Genomic DNA, 21,088 nt, shown 5'->3' on the forward strand with positions numbered 1-21,088 from the left:
AATTAAATAGAAGTAAATTATTTGTTGAACGATATCAATATGTATTTTAATTTGCATATATATTAGTAACAAGCAAGTTAGCTTGGTGGTTGTGGCTACCTTTTAACTCCTTGAAGGAGGGGGTTTGAACCCTTGTTTCATTTTAAGAAAATTTTTAAATTGAAACGATTCGGTCGGACCGGTTGTTTCCGAGTTTGACCAGTTTCTACCGGTTCATTCTGGGTTAGAACCGGTACGGTCCAATTACTGGACCGGATCGATATAGGATCCAGTTCACCGATTTTTTCGGTCAAACCGACCGGTCCGGTCTGATTTTGATAACAATGGTATAGAGGAAAGGTTGGTCTTGATATCGCGGAAGCCCAACATTTGATGGATGGGCTCGATTGGCAAGGCGCTGTAAAGGATATAGAGGCCTCGGTTAACTGGCTTAAAGCAAATGGTTCAAAGAAGGTTTGTTACCGTTAATTTGTTTTGAAGATGATCCCCACCAGCCATCGTCACCCCCAGCCGCCGCCACTCTTGTGTTCACCGTCTCTGTGCTCGTCGTGAAGCCCGCCTCTGTGATCGTTGTCATCGGCAGTGACAGAGGGTGCCGTCGTTGTCCTCGTCCTCGATCCTCTTCTCCTCTATGTCACGCAAACTGTTACTCAATCCTCTTCAAGCGCATCCTTCTCCTCCGTGAATCTCTGCCCAGAGACTCGCCGTGAAATCACTGCTCGGGGCTTGGCTGTCGCAAAATAATCCTCTTTCGAGCTTACTCTGTCACCGCGGTTCCTCCTTCGCCGTGTCTCTGGTAATAATTAAGCCACTGCTTCTTCAGTTTCAATTTCTAAGATTTTGGCTTCTGAATTGGGATTCTGTTCTGAGTTGGATTGCTGCTCATATGCTTTTGAATTTAGTTTGGAGGTTAAGTTTGGATTGTTTTGGTTAGGTTTTCTGTTTCTAGATTCTCTGGATTTGGATTTGGATTTTGAGTTTTCTGAGTTTTGTTGTTGAATAAATTGAAAGGTTTTTGTTGAAATTTGCTGTAACTCTGAATTTTTTTTTTGTTGCTGATGGATTGAAATTTTCAAGTGTAAGCGTAAGATTGTGATTGTAAGTTTTCTAACTTTTATTGTTGAATAGATTGAAAGGTGGTTGTTGAAATTTGCTGTAACTCTGAATTTTTTTCGTTGCTGATGGATTGAAATTTGTAGGTGTAAGTTTGTGATTCTAAACTTTTATTGCAATGACCAATTTTTAGTTTTCTGCCTCGCTTCTTCGTTTATTGAAGTTCCTCCCAGATAGTAGCCAGTCGATACTCCGAAAGCAGAGATAAGATCTCTAACCAGTTTTGAGTGTTGGGTTACCTTTTCATGGACAATGTCTAGCTTGGAATGAACTTTAGACACAGATCATTGATTTAAATCAACAGCTTATTCTGTACCAAAGTATTCTGAGTTTAAGGATGAATTTTCTTGCTAATTATTTTGTTATAATTTAGAAGTTAGTTAAAAAAATTTTATTTTATAGAATTTTAATAATAAAATATGAATAAATTATTATGTCAAATTATAAACTTCTGAATTTTATTAATTAAGAAATTATTGAATTTGTATATTTAAAATTGTATATTAAATTTTTAATAATTGTATTATATATTTAATGAAACCGGTTCAATCCCGGTTAGACCCCAATTGGACCATTGAATCATTGAACCTGTCACCTGACTGGTTCAATGACCGGTCCAATTCTCGCAACCTTGATTGAAACACTTAATAATGATTATGATTTGTGATGAGCTGCACATTTGATTAGTTGAGAACTTGTTAGTAATTGTCTTTTGATAGTAAAACATTGTGTTTGTCATTATGTGCGTTTTGTTGTTTTTAGTTATGAACTTTAAAGTTGTTTGTGAACTTCTAATATTAAATTATGGATAATTTATTACGTAAAATTTTAAATTTTATCAAGTTAAAAATTATTTAATTTATATATTTAATATTTAATTAAACCGGTTAAATCTCGATCGAACCATTAAACTATTAAACCAGTTTTCTCATCGATTTATTGACCGGTCCGATTCTCGCAACCTTACCAAAAACCAACACATGAAAAAAAATATTTTTTCTTCTATTTTCTTTCTACTTATTTCTTTTTCTCTCATATTCTTTTGTTCCATCAGGCATCAGCTATCCAAACAGAGTGAAACCTCCAATTTTACCCTTATTCCCTTAAGTCTATCCGCGAACACTTCTCTCCGCCCAGCCCCAGACCTCCTCAGTCCTCACTCCTCAGACACAACCCCTCGTCCTTCAATCTCCTCCACCATCCGCCGGACAGCAGCAGCCGCGGAGGCCCTATCCCCTTTCCCTCCACCCTCCTCAACTCTCTGTCAGCCCTATCCTCTCCCGCTCCCTTCGTCATAGTCGCGCTCCCTCTCCGTCGCCCTCCACGCAGCAGCAGCCTCTGTGTCGTCCTCCACGCAGCAGTATCCCGTGTCGTCCTCCGTGCATCGCAGCGCACTCCAGCTGGCAGCCACTTCCGTGTCTTCGTCCTCTCCTTCCTGCACTCTGCCACATCATCAACATCATCAAGAATGGAGCCTTTGACTCAGGTTGGTTCTAGATTTTTTGTCTGATTTTTCCCTGTTTATATTTTTTTCTGTTCTTGATTTGATTCTGGTCCTTTCTTAATTTTTTCAGTTCTTGATTTTTGTTCTTGATTTTTGTTATGATTTTTAATTTGTTCTTAATTCTTGGTTGAGATATTTTCTGAAGTTCTCTAGTGTTTTCTTGGTTGCTGTTCTTGGTTCTTGTTTTTTGGTTATGATTTTCGACTGCTGTTTTTTTTCTGTTATATTTTTGAGCTGATTCTATTCTTGATTTTGTTCTTAAGTTTTGTCTGCATCTATTTTTCACTGCCAGTTTCTGTTCTGTTCTTGATTCTTAGACTTTTGTTATGATTTGAGTTTGTTTTATAACCTTTGTGGTTGTTTTTTAATTATTTGATTTTAACTTGTAGTTTGGTGTTCTAATTTCAATTTTGGTTTAGCGTTCTCTGTTCTTATTTTATTTGTGTGTTTTTGATATTACTGCAGTTTGATAACAGTACAAGTGACAACATTGGTGAAACAGGAAGACCGAAAAACCAAATCAAATCAATCCAATTACAATTGGTTTAGTTTGGTTTGGTTAGCCTTAAATAAAAAACCAACCGAATATTTGTTCAATGTATTGGATGGCCTTTCCTCTAACAACCGAACTATACTGCACTGTGAACACCGGTACATAATATTGCTTGTACCTGCTTTATTTATTTATTGACTTATTTCACATGCTTGCACCTCCAGCCAGGATTAGCCATACCTTTCTCTATCTTTTCTTTTCTTTTAATCATCTGCAGGATTAGCCATACCGGTCAGTGCCACGTGGCAGGTCAGTGACATGTGGCATACACAGGTCAACGCCACGTGTCACTTGACATGTAAAAAAGATTTTTATAGTCAAAATAGTCTTTGAAAGTCTAGAAATAAGTTATTTTCATCCCTCAAATTTTAAAAATTAGTCAAATTAGTCCTTATATAATTTTTTTTTATTTTTTCTTCATAATATTAAATTTGAAATATTTTTTGATACTACTAATTTTAATAGAAATGTAATTGACAAACAAAACATTAGTAATTGTATCTTTTCTTCTTAAAAAATTTTTCCAATAAAATTATCTATCTCCTTTAATTCTTCTCAAAATCTCTCTTATTCTTTTCTATTCTAAAACATTTTTCTTACATACATTTTGCTGGAATATATATATACTCAAAATTGAAATGTATGTATTTATTAACCTAAACAAAGTTATATGCTCGAAATCAAAATTTATGTATGCTAACCTAAACAAAGTTATACCACTATTTTTTTTCTACTACATATTTTTTTTTCCATACATATTGTTTAACATACATAAATTTTGATTTCGAGCATATAACTTTGTTTAGGTTAATAAATACATACATTTCAATTTTGAGTATATATATATTCCAGCAAAATGTATGTAAGAAAAATGTTTTAGAATAGAAAAGAATAAGAGAGATTTTGAGAAGAATTAAAGGAGATAGATAATTTTATTGGAAAAAATTTTTAAGAAGAAAAGATACAATTACTAATGTTTTGTTTGTCAATTACATTTCTATTAAAATTAGTAGTATCAAAAAATATTTCAAATTTAATATTATGAAGAAAAAATAAAAAAAAATTATATAAGGACTAGTTTGACTAATTTTTAAAATTTGAGGGATGAAAATAACTTATTTCTGGACTTTCAAGGACTATTTTGACTATAAAAATCTTTTTTACATGTCAAGTGACACGTGGCGTTGACCTGGTATGCCACGTGTCACTGACCTGCCACGTGGCACTTAACGTGCCACGTCATCGCCCAACTGACAAGAGGACTAATTTGACTTATTTTTTATCTTTCAGGAACAAATTTGATTAAAAAAATCGTTCGGGGACGAAAATGAAGATCGCGTAATCTTTCGAGGACGAATTTGAGTATTAAACCGTATCTTTTTCCAATTCGTCGTGGAATAAGTTGTCTCTTAACTTTGTGATAAAGTAGGATGCTTGAACATCAAGCTTCCTTTTATGTCTTTCCTATTATAAAGCAACAAGGCTAATAATCAACCTTCTTCCAATCACACTATTTTGCTCATGCTTTATATTGAAAGACCCGTTGCTTGGTTATATAGTAATAGTACCTTTTTTTAAGTCTTGCTTCAAATCAACATCCATGTTTTATTGCTAAGGCCTCAACTAACCCACCCTAACAAACTAGGCAACCCACATTTTTTAAACTATAACCTTTTTTACTTTCTATGTATATTTGGCAATGCATTTTGTTTTCCTTAAAAAAAATAAGGAAACCAACTTTTAGTTAGCCAACTTTGTTTTAGGATTTATAATTTAGAGTCTAGGACCAAGGGTTTATGATAAGATAAATAAACAAAATTTTAAGAAGTTGGCTGATATTGACTACACAAAAATTGACTCTAATATTACTCTTTGGGGGCACTCTACTGTACAGATTAAATTTGTATAGAGAGAGTCCCTTTGTAGTTATTTTTGATTATATTATTGCTGTTCAAAATGTAGGTCCTAGTTTTTTCAAGTACTGTTTCATTCCATACAAAAAAAAAAAATTTTTGTAAACTTACATCTTTACATATAATTCACCTTACTCTTTTCTTAGTTGTTAATTTGTTTTGATTGTTATATAGAGTGGTGCAAGTATCACATGGGACATAGTGGTAGGAGGTTGGGACTTGGAATACAGTGCTGAGTTTGTCCCAAATGAAGAAGGCAGCTACACCATAGCAGTTGAGAGGGCAAGGAAAGTTGAAGCCTCAGAAGAAGCCATCCACAACACTTTCACTTCAAAGGAATCAGGCAAATTGGTGCTCTCTGTTGATAAAAGTGCCTCTAGGAAGAAAAAAGTTGCTGCTTACCGCTATTTTGTGCAGTTAAATAATTAAGCAGCAAATAATAATTATGTTAAGCTTGTGATGTTTGCTTCTCTCTTTTTTAAAACAATAATTTTTGTTAATTATGGTTTGAGCTTGTTAAAGGCTAATGAAGTTACTAAGCAGTGTATTGGTGTTATGTATAAAATTTGGAAAATGGGTGGTAGGACATGTTCAATTGGGAATTGGTATAGAAGAAAAAGCAATTAGCTTTGCTTGGTATTGAATGCGTTCATTTCATCATGATAATGAGTTTGTTGATTATACGCAGTATTGTAGTGTATTTGTTCTTACATCTCTCTGTTTCGGAGAAGTATCTGAACAATTTGGAAAGAATTATTGTTTCGGTGACAACACATGGGTTTTCAATTAAGTTGATAATCTTTTTCAATTTTTAATTATTAAATCAAACAACACAAAAGTTCTTAGTCAACATGGGTATGTGATAAACTGATAATTGTTACGGTTTTAATATCGAAATTTTTAATTGATAAATGGAACATTTTAAGCTATTAAAGTACTTATTAATAAACATTTCATTAGCAAGTGTTTGTGGGCTGAAAATTTAAATATGGAAGAACTATAGATGTATATGTAATTTGAAGTTATTTTCATGAGTATAGAATAACAGAATGCTAAAGTGGCAAAATTAAGAGCATAAATTAAATACTTTAAGTTAAAGTGCTCCTATTTGATAGATTGAATAAGAAATCATTACTAAGTTTGTTGTGCCTTGTTTTCTAATCCAAATCCAAATGGAAATGAAAAGGAGAATAATGGTGATGGGACTAGGTATAGCATATGGCATGTTCCATGCAGAAGAGTGGAGTGTCATGAGACTGAGAAATCCAAATTCCAACGAAGAGTTCACGGGTGGTAACGTGCTCCATAAGATGAAAATTCAATAGTGGAGCCACCTTCTATCCCTTTGTTGATGGTGATGTTTGCATCCTTCTAACCCTGAATTTTAGCAAGCATGATTCTCTTCTAGTTTCTACCGTATGCTTTTTTAATTTTTTATTTTTATGGTACCTCAGTCTCACTCTTATCCAAGCCATATCTATTGTATAGCGTATAGTTCGTAGAGCCTCCCACCAGAGTGCATGTTCTAGCATTTAGGTAGGTTGGTTCTTGCTCCAATTGCAAATCTGGAATTGTTGTTGTAATTTGAATTTGTGGTAGTTGTGATAAAATGCAGCTAACTGGAAGAGGTAGGAGCAGAGGAGCAGATCTAGTGGGATGGTGGATTTTGCAGCGGAGGTAGTGGTGGTTATGAAAGGAAGACAAAAAAGGAAAAGGAAAGGGAAAGGAGATGGGTATTTACAAAATTATCAACAAAAATATAATAATTAATTATTTTTGTTGAACAAAATTTATCTTATATGAATATAACTTTAGTTTTAATTTTTTATGATCAGAAATAACTATTTATTCTGTACTAAAATCAAGCATTGGACTCTTCTTTTATTTTATTTTTTTTTGCTTACCTCATATATTGTTTGTTTGCTACTTTTTCCCTCCCTCCCTTTTTTTTCACTATCCTGCAAATACCCTCATACTTATAGTTAAACATATCAAGAAAAAAAAAAAAAACACACATTGAGCCCATAAAAAATGGTCCAGTCACGGACCTATTTTTTATTATTCCAATTTTACCCCTTCTTATTTTTTCTATTTTGTATTGTTCTCAGAAAGTACTTTTTTTTTTCTCCATATTCTTTTTCTATTTCTACATTCTCTTTTTTTCTCTTTTTTTCTCAGTTACTCTCTCCATTTTATAGAAATTTTATTGGACTCGATAATTTCTTTTTTCTTATCATTCTTACTTCAACATTATTTTAACCTTATATTATATTATTTAATTTATAATAAAAATAATAACAAAAATAATTAGTCTTGTGACTTTTGAAAGATAAATATTATAAAAGTAAATTGATATTTAAAAATGCTAAAAAATAATTTATAAGTTGTAATTAATTTTATATAATTTAAAAAAAATCAATTTTTTAAAAAGAAAAATAAAATTTTAGATAAAAAAAATAGTTTTCTAAATAAAAATAGATTTTTATGTGTAAAAATTAATTTTTTTCATGTAAAGTTGGATTCTTTTTTTAAAACTGATTTTGTATTTAAAATTAATTTGGCTTATTAACCTAAACGAAATTTTTTATTAATCAAACTCAGATTTATTCTTTTTGTTAATATTAACCATATGTATTCCTACATATTAATAATAAATTAAAAAAATAATTATATTTATAAATTTTATTTTAATACAATATTATTATATAATTTTTTATTAAAATTTTTGACTGCTTCAAATATTTTTTTTAAGTTTTCACTGTCTGTACTCCTACGTACTCTCATTCTTTATTAAATTAGTTTATACTAGAAAATTTGAAATCACATGCTTATTTTAGTCATTTTATATAATATTTTAGTCTTGTCCATGTGTATCCAAATATAATACTTGACATTACATTAGTGTCTTATCCATCGTATCCAAACACGATACACAAAACATAATTTTTAATGTCTCCGTTCTATTGTCTTTGTCTCAGTGTCCTGTTCTGTCGTGTCTCTAAAAACAAACGCTATCTTAAAATCTAGAGTTCAAACTCTAGAGGATGCATTTCAGGAAAAAATGTGATAAATATGTGAGGAGTGTGTGGGTGTGTTATGTACCTAGAATTGAGAGTTATCCAATCTTATGGGATGCCTAAAATTAAGAGTTGTCTAATCCGCTGACAAAAAAAAAAAAAAAACTTCTAAACCGAACAGGACCCATTTCACTATGTGCATGAACATTACCATAGCATAGCGTGTCATGAATAGTGCACGACAAGTGAAGCATAAGGTAATGCATTTTTCAAATAATATTGGGGAACAAATTTTTTTTTAGCTAAAACCAATCAAATTTTTTAAAATTATTTTTATTTATTTTAAAGTTTGCTTACTACAATGATTATCTTTGCATCATTACGTACCCTAACCTTTAACTTTTTTTTTGTCTTAGTCTATTTTAGGGCTGGCAATTCATACCCTACCCGCGGGTACTCAACCCGGTCTAACTCGTTCGGGTAGGGTAGGCTACCCTACCCGCTGCGGGTAGGGTAGGGTATGGTCCGGGTATGCCTGCGGGTAGGGTAGAGTACGGGTTTAGGGTGTACCCTACCCTACCCTACCCGCACCTCAAATATATAACACATATTTTATAAAAATTAAGTATATAGTGGAAGAAGTGAAAGTTGAACCTACAACCTCTCTTATGTAATGACTTACAATAAGTGAACAACCACTAAACTAGTTAGTTAATTTAGTAATTTAGAGTATTAGTTTGTTATTTTTTATGTTATTAATATGTATAAAATTTGAAATGATTGAATTTTATATTTACTTTGAAAAAATTTGATATATCTGCGGGTAGGGTAGGGTAGGGTAGGGTTTAGAACTTTAGGGTGCGGGTATGGTTAGGGTTGAGAGATTCTCAACCCGCGGGTAGGGTAGGGTAGAGTTTTAATAGAATTTTCAACCCGCGGGTAGGGTTAGGGTAGGGTCCAAACCCTACCCTACCCTACCCATTGCCAGCCCTAGTCTATTTCTTTTAAAAAATAAAAAATAAAAAATTCATTTATTTGGTCACTATTCCAACCATGATTAGTGGAGTGATATATATTAGGTTTGATTCTCCCAAAAAAAAAAATGTTGCATTCCAATATGCACACTCTGAGTAGAAAAGCTCCATCATTCACCTTTTTATAAACTACTTATACATGTGTTATAAAAAAAATTATTCTTTTTATCCTAGCAATAAAACCATGCAATTTTAGTCTAATTACTCACTAATGTTAACCACTTCACTACTCTTAATTAATCTCGTGTGCACCACGAGGGACAGAATTCCATTTTCGTATAACTACAGTTTTCAATATCTGCGTGCATGCTCTAGTGATGCCACACTTTGACAACATCATATGCTTACATTTTGGGTTAACATGGTCTTGTCTTAAGGTAGTTGGAGAGCGAAGAGCTGCACCTATTTCTAAGCCAGTTTCAGCTGTAGTTTTCACTCCTACTTTAGCTGAATTGGAAAGAAGAGTTAATGTTGTTGGAGTTGTTTTCTATATGGTTTCTTCTTTTTTTTTTTTTCTTAAAATCTACCTATGAATGTCATTCATTTTCAACTTAAGTTTAACATAATCTTCCAACCCACTAAAATACTTCAACCACCCACAATACAATAAAATATTCCAACCCATTCAGTGCTTCAACAACCAACATTACAAATAAAATTTTGTAAAAGCCCATAACATGCCCACAAAAAACCCATACAACTTACCCTAATAAGGGTCCATTATAATGGCTCATCCCATACCTAGTCAGTAATATAATTACCCACTATTATCATGTAATTTCATCACCTGATAATACTGACGAAACTTTGCAATACCTACTGGAGCAAGTTGCATCATCGATAGAATTTATTTCCTCTCTTAAACACTTGTCTGCCAAAGGATGTGCCAGCACTAATCTACATATGTAAATTACACCCAGCTATCTACATCGAAAACTTTGTCTTAAATTAATCAAAAAAATATTGTAAATAAGAGAATTATACCTATATAATTTTAGGGTTATCTAAAATTAAATAAAACCAACGAACTGAATAAAAAAATAAAAAATTAAACACATAAAAAATAAAATATAAAAAATTGAATTTTTTTGGTTTTTCTATTGGTTTGATCTGGTTTTTTATTCTAACATGAATAACTTAAACCAAATCGAATCGGCAATACACGCGTAAAAATAAAACACTAGCACATTGTTTGGATTAAGGGAATATGAAAGGAAAGAAAATGTGAAGAAAGAAAAGTGAATTTTTTGTTGTTTGGATGAGAAAGAAAAATTGAGTGGAAGAAAAAAAAATAGTGTAGAACCCATCAAAATTTTTTCTTCTCAAAGATGAGACGAAATAAAGAGAAAATGTGTAAATATAGATAAAATTATTAATTCACCTTTTAATTAATAAAAAAAATAAGAGACCTAAGGGCATTAATATAATTTTACTCTATTATAATTTTCTCTCTTCTCACTTTTTTTTCATATAAACAAATGAAAGTTTTCTCTCCATTTTTTTCATCTATTTTCTCTTTATCCAAACAACACATAAAATAGAGAGTGAGAGTGACAGTGCAAGTGGGGTAGATGGTTTGAGGATTGCTCAAAGTGAGTTATTCAGCATGGTCGGAAGTGGAAATAAGGGGGAGAGTGGGGGATGGGTTGCTTCTGGTGTCAAGGAGGTGCCAAAACAGGGTAGGTCTTTTCACGATAAAGTGGCAGGAGCTTCTTTTTCAGCTATTCTGGAAGTATTGGATCTTCTTGATGGAGATCTCCTGGCATCAATCCAAGGAAAATAGGGGGACTCTTCTCCCCCTAGTGTTACCTTCACGGAGGAGGCGAGAGTGACTCTTTCTCAGCCGTACAAGAACACCATAGTTCTTAAGGTTCTGGACAAGAACATAAGTTACATGATCTTGTCATATAAACTCAACAGTGTTTAGAGATTGAAGGGTGGTTATGAACTTTTTCACATGGGACATGGCTACTTTTGGAAAAAATTTGAAACGCTATAAGAGCGAGAAAGAATTTTGCTGGGAGGCCCGTGGATGTTGAACGGACACTCTTTAGTGGTTAAATTGTGGAGTCCTTCCTTTAGAATGGGTGAAGGTTCTTTTGGTTCCATCATGGTATGGGTTAGGATTTTAGCATTACCTATCATGTATTATCATGAACAGGACATGAATAAGATAGCTTCGACAATTGGTAATCGCATTAAAATCGATTTGGCAACAAAATTAGTGAAAAGAGATAAATACGCTCGTGCTTGTGTCCAAATTGATCTAGGTTTACCGGTAATACAAATGATTATAGCGGATATAATTGAATATAATGTTGAATATGATAGCTTATAATTGGTCTATGGGCTCTGTGATTACTACGAGCATGTAGTAAGAGAGTGTTTAAAAGGGAAAGAAGATGAAGACAAGACGAGTCCATCTTTGGCGATGGCTATTGAAAAACAGCAACCACATAAAGGGTGCTCTGGCACCAAAAAATTTGAATTACAAGAATCTGGGAAAACCATTGAATGTTTTTGTATTTTGGCAAGAATCCTGGCATTATTAATGAGAAACCAATTTCAACAAATCATGAAAAAAAAATAAGTACGTAAAAGAGGTTAAAGTATCTTCACATGCAGATGAGGCGATATGGGAAGTTGTCCACCAAAAAGAAAAGGCAAAAGTGGGTCAGGGTGCAATAGAAAAAAAGGCCTATTCCTTCCTAACACTGTCCCAAAACTAAGAGAAGCTAATAGACCATCCTCTTCTAGGTCCAAGAAAACAACGCTTTCTAAGAGTGTTGGTCTGCAGATCAAGACACGTAACAGAATAAGCATTGGTGATGGCCAAAAGCGGGTTAGAAATTTTTCTCAAAATAGAATTAGCATTGCAAGTATAGTCCCAAGCTAAAAATCGACCAACATAAAAGTTTAATTTAAGTTAAGTTACAATCCAAAACAAATATAAACCGGGAGTTTGAAATTCCGGGTCGTTCTCCCTACGAATTGCAATAAAGTGTCTTATTATTGGCTATGGAGGAAACAAGTGATTTTGATTGAAATAAGCAAGAAATTAAAATGCAAGAAATTAAATAAGCATGCAAGGGAATTAAAGCTCAAAGCAAGTAAATCAAAAATGGAATTCAAGTGGCAAAAAGGACTCTTGGCAAGGATTGGGGAATTGAGGATTCCTATCCTAGTCATGGACCACAAACATGGTAATTGCATAGAATTAATCCCAATTAGTCTATCCTATCATTGAGGATAAGTGGTGATGGCCTAAAGTAGGTTAGGAGTTTCACAAAATAGATTTTCGTTGCAAGTATAGTTTCGAACCCAACAATTGACCATCACTCAAATTTTAATTCAAGAAAATTGTCACAATTCAAAACAAATATAAACCGGGAGTTTTAAGTCCCGGGTTGTCTTTTCTAGGAGTTGCAAATGAAATTCTAAGTTATTGGCTATGGGGGGAATGGGGGTTGATTGCAAGAGAAGCAAGTAATGTAAATAACAAGAAATGAAACAAGCATGCAAGGAATTAAAAGTCAAAGAAAATAAAGCAAGGAAAGGAAAATTCAAGTGCTAAAAACCTCTTGGCATGGATTGAGAGCTAAGGTTACCTATCCTAGCCATTGACCACAAACACATGATGATTATGAAGAGTTAATCCTACTTAGTCAACTCTACATCGAGGATAAGTCAAATAGACATAATTGATTTCAATCCACAAGTCCTAGTCAACTCTATTAATGGGAGACTTAGAGTTAGTGGAAACCAAATCAACTAACTACTCTAATATATCAATCAAGAATGGACATCAATGACTCAAGGGTCACCAAAGTCCTCAATTCCAAGCCAAGAGTGAGGAAAAACTAAGCAAAAACTAAGCTAAGCATTTTATTAAATACTTGGTGTGCATGAAAATAAAATAATATTAAATTGCATAAAAAATAAAATCTAACTACCAAAAGTAAGAAAATAACAAAACAACTCAATTAAATAACAATAAACATAAAGACATTAAATTGTATTAAATGAAAATTAAGATTTACAAGAGTGCTCATAAAATGAAAAGTGGCATAAAAGAGAAATAGAGAAGAAGAACTAAGAGAATTAAGACAATAAAGTATGAAAACATAAATGAAACTACATGAGAACAAGAATTAATAATTGAAATTAAAGGAAATTGAACTAAGAAAACCTAAATTCTAAAGAGAGAGGGGAGCTTCTCTCTCTAGAAAACTAAGACAAGAACATAGAAAAATCTAAACCTAATTGCCCCCTGCCTCCACTTGAATTAGGGCTGAAATAGCTTCAGAAATGAGTTGGATTGGGTTTTGGAGGCCCGAAATTCACCCCCAACGATTTGCAATTAATAAGCTCACGTGACCAGGGTCACGCGTACGCGTGGTTCACGCATATGTGTAACCTGACGAAATTCACTTCCACGCGTACGCGTGGATCACGTGTACCCGTTGCCAAGCTCGCACTTGTGCGTGCTCACACATCACTGTGCGCACGCACGGATGCTGAATCTTCCAAACTCCATTTCTTCATGATTTCTTCACTTTTGCATGCTTTTTCCTCACTTCCTCAATCCATATTAGCCTTGTAAACCTGAAATTACTCAGCAAACACATCAAGGCATCAAATGGAATTAAAGTGGATAAAATTTAGCAATTAAGGGCCCAAAAAGCATGTTTTCACTTTTGAGCACAATTTATGGAGAATTTACAAAACTAAGCTATTTCATTGAATAAGTGTAGGAAAAGTTCATAAAATTCACCCAATTGGAGCAAATAAATATCATGAAATGTGGATTTATCACATCCCCACACTTAAACAATAGCATATCCTCATGCTAAACTCAAGAGAGAAACAAGGGGTAGTACATTTATTCAATGCAAGGAAACTACGTATATGCAATCTATCAAAATGAATGCAGCTACTTAGTTAAAATAAATCAAACTCCAAGAAAACATATATGAACATAAGGGCTAAAGCAATTCAAATCCATAATTGAATTGAGTTCTAGAAAAGAATTTATAAACTTGCAAGATAAGAATTAAGCAGAGGTGAAAACATGTAATTGAGCAATCGAACCCTCACCGAATGTGTATCCGCTCTAGCCACTCAAGTGTATAGGGTCAATTCACTCATTTCTCCTTTAATCAAGCTTTCTAAGATTTGTTTTTCCTCTAACAATCAACACTTATTCAATGTATGCATACAAATATCATGAGTCCTTTTCCATAGGTTGTAATGGGGCTAGGGTCAAGGTAAGGTTATATATGGTCAAGTGAGCTTAAAATTTGAATCTTTGACTAACTTAAGCTCTCACCTAACCTACAACCTATACAATTCAAAGCAAACCTAACTACTCATTCCTCACTTTTCTTACACACTCATGCCTTTTCTTTTTAATCACAACTCATATGCATTGTTATTGTTACTTTGCTTTGGGACATTTTAATCCCTTTTTATTGCTTTCTTTTTCTCTTTTTCTTTTTCTAATTTTTTTTACACATAAAATATATACACAAAAGCGTCAAAGCATATGGTTTAGGCAATTGATGCATGTGTATGTACCCAATTTCCATGATTTTTAACAAAAATATAAAATTCCACTTTTACCTCAACCAAAATTCCCAAACTTCCCCACACTTAGATGATACACACTCTCGCTAGTCTAAACTAATCAAAGATCCAAATAAAAGACATTTATTGTTTTCCGCTTTAAGGCTAGTAATGTGCTAACTTTAAGAACAAAAGGGGATTAACATAGGCTCAAAGTTGGTTAACAAAGGAAGATAATAGGGTAGGCTATTTGGGTAAGTGAGCTAAATGAAATTATGGCCTCGATCATATAAATGCATATATACATCAAACAATGGACATAAAGAATCAAACAAATCAAAGATTGCAATCATAAAAAGAGAATAACACACACAAGAATAAAAATAGTGGTTATATGATGTAACGATACAATGAGGCTCAAAACTCACATGCTTATGTGTTCTTAGCTCAAAAACATGTTTCCCAATATATTTCAAGCAAGTTTCAGTCAAAATTTTCAGCTCAAATCAATTAGGATGTCAATGCCCTATCAAGAATATTTTTCTTGGAAAATTTCATTAAATTAACTAAGCTTATTATATGTATGCAAAAATATGCAATAAACTAAGAGAGAATGCAATTAAAGCTCTAAAAGATATACAACTAAGAAAGATAAAAGGTGAAAGTGTTTGGGATTAGAGTATGTCACCCAAGACTGTCGATCGTGACAACCGGTGACTTAAATAAAAATAGAAAATAAGATAGTAAGATGAGTGAATGCAAAAGCAAGGAAGTAAGAATTGTTGGTATGAGGTGATATTCACTAGAATGAGTGAGTGAGTTGGTTTGTGACATTAAAGACACAAGTGTGTGAATTCTAAGTTGGGCAGTTTAGAACACACACACTAGCAAAGAAATCTATGTCACAATTACACAAAAGAAATATGCACTTTACTTATTCTAGTGTACTTGAAATGCTTTAAAGAAAACTTGTAGGTTTAAGATAAACAAACAAGCAATGAAGAAGTACAAGAGCATTCAAGCAAGAATCAAGCAATTGTGAAATTGATAATGAAGCAACACCTAATTGACATGAAGTGGAAAACATGGCAAGCATAGTCCACAAAGCTTAAAAAGCTCAAAAAGTGTCATTAGGTGAGCTTATGATCCAATTTTATAATTCTTAATGTTAATGCATCAAATAGGTGACTTAAATAAAAATCAATCATAAACAAGCATCACCTAACAAAAAAAAAATACACCAACTAAGAACAAATTGCCTAACAAAAGATAATGAAATCAAATCATATGGTGGCCAAAACATGCAATTCAGAAATCCAAAGACATTCTCAAAGGCAATGGTATGAGTACTGGGTATGTACAAACATTCAACATTCAAAACTTGATACCAAGTAACAAAGTATGACCTCAATAAAGACATCCAACAATAACTAGCAATAACAACATCAATAATTCAGCAACAATGTCTCATAAAATCAACAAATCAACTCAATCATCCAACACTTAGCACCGAAACAGAAAATTAAACTAACTAGCTAAACAAATAACTAACTAACTAACTAAATAACTAACTAAAGATGAGTGTGGTGGATGGTGAATAATAGTGAGGGATGATGGTTGGAGGAGGGCAAGAAGAGAGGAGAAGAGAAAAGAAGGGAAGAAATAGAGATAAGAAAAGAAGAGAAGTATAGTGGTGAGAAAACAGAGTTGTGCGTACACACATAGGGCCGTGTGTACGCACAAAGGGGTCCATGCATACGGGTGGGGGACGCGTGCGCATGGTGCTACGAAAATGGGAATCGATGCATACGCGTGGGGGACGCGTACGCGTGAAAGAGAGCAAATGCAAGGTGACGCGTACGCATGAGGGACGCGTACGCGTCGATGGGCAAAATTGTAGAGTTGTGCGTTTGCACTATGTGTGCGAACACCACGGGCAGAGGCCTTGTTTTGAAGTGTACCCACGCACAGAAAGGCAATTTTTTTATGGGAAAAAAATGAAACGTCAAAATTTGACATTTGTGCGTACGCACACAGGTCCGTGCGTACGCATAAATGGCAAAAAGAAGGGGGTGCAGACGCACAAGGTGTGCGAGCGCTCCCAGTAGAAGGGGTGTTAATGAGTGTGCGTACGCACAGGTAGGTGCATACGTACATAATACAGAATTTGGGGAGGTATGCGTGCGCACAGGTGTGTGCGCGCTTACATGCTCTGTTTTTTCTAAAAAATTAGTGCTCTAAGGCACTAAACATGACATCTAAAATAGATTTTTCAACCCCAAAACTTATTCTACCCTAAAACTACAAGATCAACACAAAAAGTCTACCAAACTAAGCTAACTAAAAGAAGGAAAAATTCAACAAACAAATGCTAAAGGAGAGGGAGAGTTAGATGTTACCAAGTACTTTTATTTATTGTCTTTAAGTTAGACAATTGGGAGAGCCCTTGCTATGGTGGCTTGTACTTGACATTCCCACCAATGCTTGAATTTCCAATGTCCTCTGGGATCCCAATCCTAACCATTAACAAAAACAAAAGACAACCAAAAAAGCAAGCTATTTACATATTAACATATTTACAATAGTGATGCGTGAGCATCTTTCTTATCTTTTCCTAGTGAATTTGCATCTAATTTGTTGAGTTTAAATAAGAATTAATTATATTTTAGCCACTATGGATGCTATTTTGAGTTTTGTGCAATTTTATTTAATGTAGGTAGCATTCGGATGGATTTGATGAAGTTTCTGCAGAGAAAGAGAAGAAGCCAAGGAGATGACCAGCGAATACTGACGCGGACGCATGGCTCACGCGACCGCGCGGAATGGAGGAAATCGCAATGACGTGATCCCGTGCCTGACACGAATGTGTGCACTAGAATCTGCACAAATGACGCGAACGCGTAGACGACGTGGACGCGTCACATGCGCCACGTGCAGAAAACGCAGAAAAATGCTGGGGGCGATTTCTGGGCTGTTTTAACTCAATTTTCAGCCCAGAAAACACAGATTAGAAGCTGCAGAATGGACAGAACAAGTGGTCCCCACCCATCAACTGAAGATCTGTTAATTAATTCAAATTTAAATTCAAAATTAGGAAAAGATATTATTTTAATTTTTAGTTTTAGATATTAGATTTTAAATTTATTAGGATTAGTTATAAAAGGGAGAAACTTTCCTTCCTTTAGAGAGGTCCTGGGGAGGATTCCATTCCATCCCAATTTACAATCCGTATTTCTCTGAACCATGAGCAACTAAACCTCCACTGTTAAGGTTAGGAGCTCTGTCTATTGTATGGATTGATTTTATTACTTTTTCTATTTTAATTTATGTATGGATTTATATTTAAGAATTGTTTTCATTCTTTATTTTATGAATTTGGGTGGAACGGAAGTATGACCCTATTTCTAAATGCGTTCTTGTATAACTTGGAAAAGCTCTTTACTTGAACAACAGCTTGAAAACATATTCTCCTAAATTTCTAATTTATCTGGATTTAATAGGATACGTGACATATAATCCTTTTATGTTTGGGTAATTAGGATCTTTGTGGCATATAACTAGAATTGAACTTCACCCCCTAATTGGAATTAATTGACCAAGAAATTGGCTGTTGATGAATTTTAGAGGAGACTAGGAAGGTCTAAGGAATTAGGGTCTAGTCACAAATAGTTTGCCATGAATTAAATCTTACATGATTAAAATTAGTTAATAAGAAAAGTCAATCCAGAAAATAGATAACTCTGAAGCCTTAACTGTTTTCTCCATATTTTATTCCCAATTTATTTATCTGTCTGTCTTTAATATTTTTAATATTGTTTAATGTCTTTTGAACTCCCAAACATTATTTTCTGTTTGTCTAACTAAGCCTATCAAATACTATTGTTGCTTAATCCATCAATCCTCGTGGGATCGATCCTTACTCACATAAGGTATTACTTGGTACGACCCGGTGCACTTGCCGGTTAGTTTGTGGGTTGTAAAATTCCGCACCAAATAGCCAATTACATAACACCATTGCAACTCGCCGGCAACGACACCAAAATTTGGTGATGGCCTAAAGTAGGTTAGGAGTTTCACAAAATAGAAACTGGGAGTTTTAAGTCCCGGGTCGTCTTCCCTAGGAGTTGCAAATGAAATGCTAAGTTATTGGCTATGGGGGGAATGGGGGTTGATTGCAAGAGAAGCAAGTAATGTAAATAACAAGAAATGAAACAAGCATGCAAGGAATTAAAAGTCAAAGAAAATAAAGCAAGGAAAGGAAAATTCAAGTGCTAAAAACCTCTTGGCATGGATTGAGAGCTAAGGTTACCTATCCTAGCCATTGACCACAAACACATGATGATTATGAAGAGTTAATCCTACTTAGTCAACTCTACATCGAGGATAAGTCAAATAGGCATAATTGATTTCAATCCACAAGTCCTAGTCAACTCTATTAATGGGAGACTTAGAGTTAGTGGAAACCAAATCAACTAACTACTCTAATATATCAATCAAGAATGGACATCAATGACTCAAGGGTCACCAAAGTCCTCAATTCCAAGCCAAGAGTGAGGAAAAACTAAGCAAAAACTAAGCTAAGCATTTTATCAAACACTTGGTGTGCATGAAAATAAAATAATATTAAATTGCATAAAAAATAAAATCTAACTACCAAAAGCAAGAAAACAAACAATAACAACTCAATTAAATAACAATAAACATAAAGACATTAAATTGCATTAAATGAAAATTAAGATTTACAAGAGTGCTCATAAAATGAAAAGTGGCATAAAAGAAAAATTGAGAAGAAGAACTAAGAGAATTAAGATAATAAAGTATGAAAACATAAATAAAACTACATGAGAACAAGAATTAATAACTGAAATTAAAGGAAATTGACCTAAGAAAACCTAAATTCTAGAGAGAGGGAGGAGCTTCTCTCTCTAGAAAACTAAGACAAGAACATAGAAAAATCTAAACCTGATTGCTCCCCCTTGCCTCCACTTGAATCAGGGTTGAAATAGCTCCAGAAATGAGTTGGATTGGATTTTGGAGGCCCAAAATTTGCCCCCAGTGATTTGCAATTAATAAGCTCACGTGACACGGGTCTCGCGTACGCGTCACCTGACGGAATTTACTCCCACGCGTACGCGTCGCCAAGCTTGCACTTGTGCGTGCACACGCATCAGTGTGCACATGCACAGATGCTAAATCTTCCAAACTCCATTTCTTCATGATTTCTCCACTTTTGCATGCTTTTTCCTCACTTCCTCAATCCATATTAGCCTTGTAAACCTGAAATCACTCAACAAATACATCAAGAAATCAAATGGAATTAAGGTGGATAAAATTTAGTAATTAAGGGCCCAAAAAGTATGTTTTCACTTTTGAGCACAATTTATGGAGAATTTACAAAACTAAGCTATTTCATTGAATAAGTGTAGGAAAAGTTGATAAAATCCACCCAATTAGAGCAAATAAATACCATGAAATGTGGATTTATCACATCCCCATACTTAAACAATAGCTTGTCCTCATGCTAAACTCAAAAGAGAAACAAGGGGTAGTACATTTATTCAATGCAAGGAAACTACCTATATGAAATCTATCAAAATGAATGTAACTACTTAGTTAAAATAAATCAAACTCCAAGAAATCATATATGAACATAAGGGCTAAAGCAATTCAAATCCGCAATTGAATTGAGTTCTAGAAAATAATTTATAAACTTGCAAGATAAGAATTAAGCATAGGTGAAAACATGTAATTGAGCAATCGAACCCTCACCAGATGTGTATCCGCTCTAGCCACTCAAGTGTATAGGGTCAATTCACTCATTTCTCCTTTAATCAAGCTTTCTAAGATTTGTTTTTTTCTCTAACAATCAACACTTATTCAATATATGCATACAAATATCATGAGGGCTTTTTCATAGGTTGTAATGGAGCTAGGGTCAAGGTAAGGTTATATATGGTCAAGTGAGCTTAAAATTTGAATCTTTGACTAACTTAAGCTCTCAACTAACCTACAACCTATACAATTCAAAGCAAACCTAACTACCCATTCCTCACTTTTCTATTCTTTTTGTTTTAATCACAACTCATATGCATTATTATTGTTACTTTACTTTGGGCCATTTTGACCCCTTTTATTGCTTTCTATTTCTATTTTTTTTTTTAATTTTTGTTTTCCAAAATTCTCAATTGATTGCACCAAGCTTTGATGGAGTTTCCAACAAGCTATGAGCTCCCAACAAGAAAAACATATTCACAATATTAACATATTCACAATAGCCAAAAATAAGCAAGCAACATATGCACAATCAACCAAAAATAACCTATTCACAATATTCACATATGCACAATAGCCAACAATATAACACCATTGCAACTCCCCGGCAACAGCGC

General features: G+C 33.8%; 1 long non-coding RNA gene across 1 annotated transcript; it reads left to right on the plus strand.

The window, feature by feature from the left end:
* The first annotated feature begins 2,126 nt into the window (after positions 1-2,126).
* Positions 2,127-5,722, plus strand: LOC112765770 (uncharacterized). The gene is made up of 4 exons (XR_003183902.3): positions 2,127-2,599; positions 3,083-3,268; positions 4,461-4,532; positions 5,258-5,722. It is a non-coding gene; the product is annotated as an uncharacterized lncRNA (long non-coding RNA).
* The last annotated feature ends 15,366 nt before the right edge of the window (positions 5,723-21,088 follow it).

Source organism: Arachis hypogaea, chromosome 17 (genome assembly GCF_003086295.3).
Source record: "Arachis hypogaea cultivar Tifrunner chromosome 17, arahy.Tifrunner.gnm2.J5K5, whole genome shotgun sequence".
Taxonomy (NCBI): domain Eukaryota; kingdom Viridiplantae; phylum Streptophyta; class Magnoliopsida; order Fabales; family Fabaceae; genus Arachis; species Arachis hypogaea.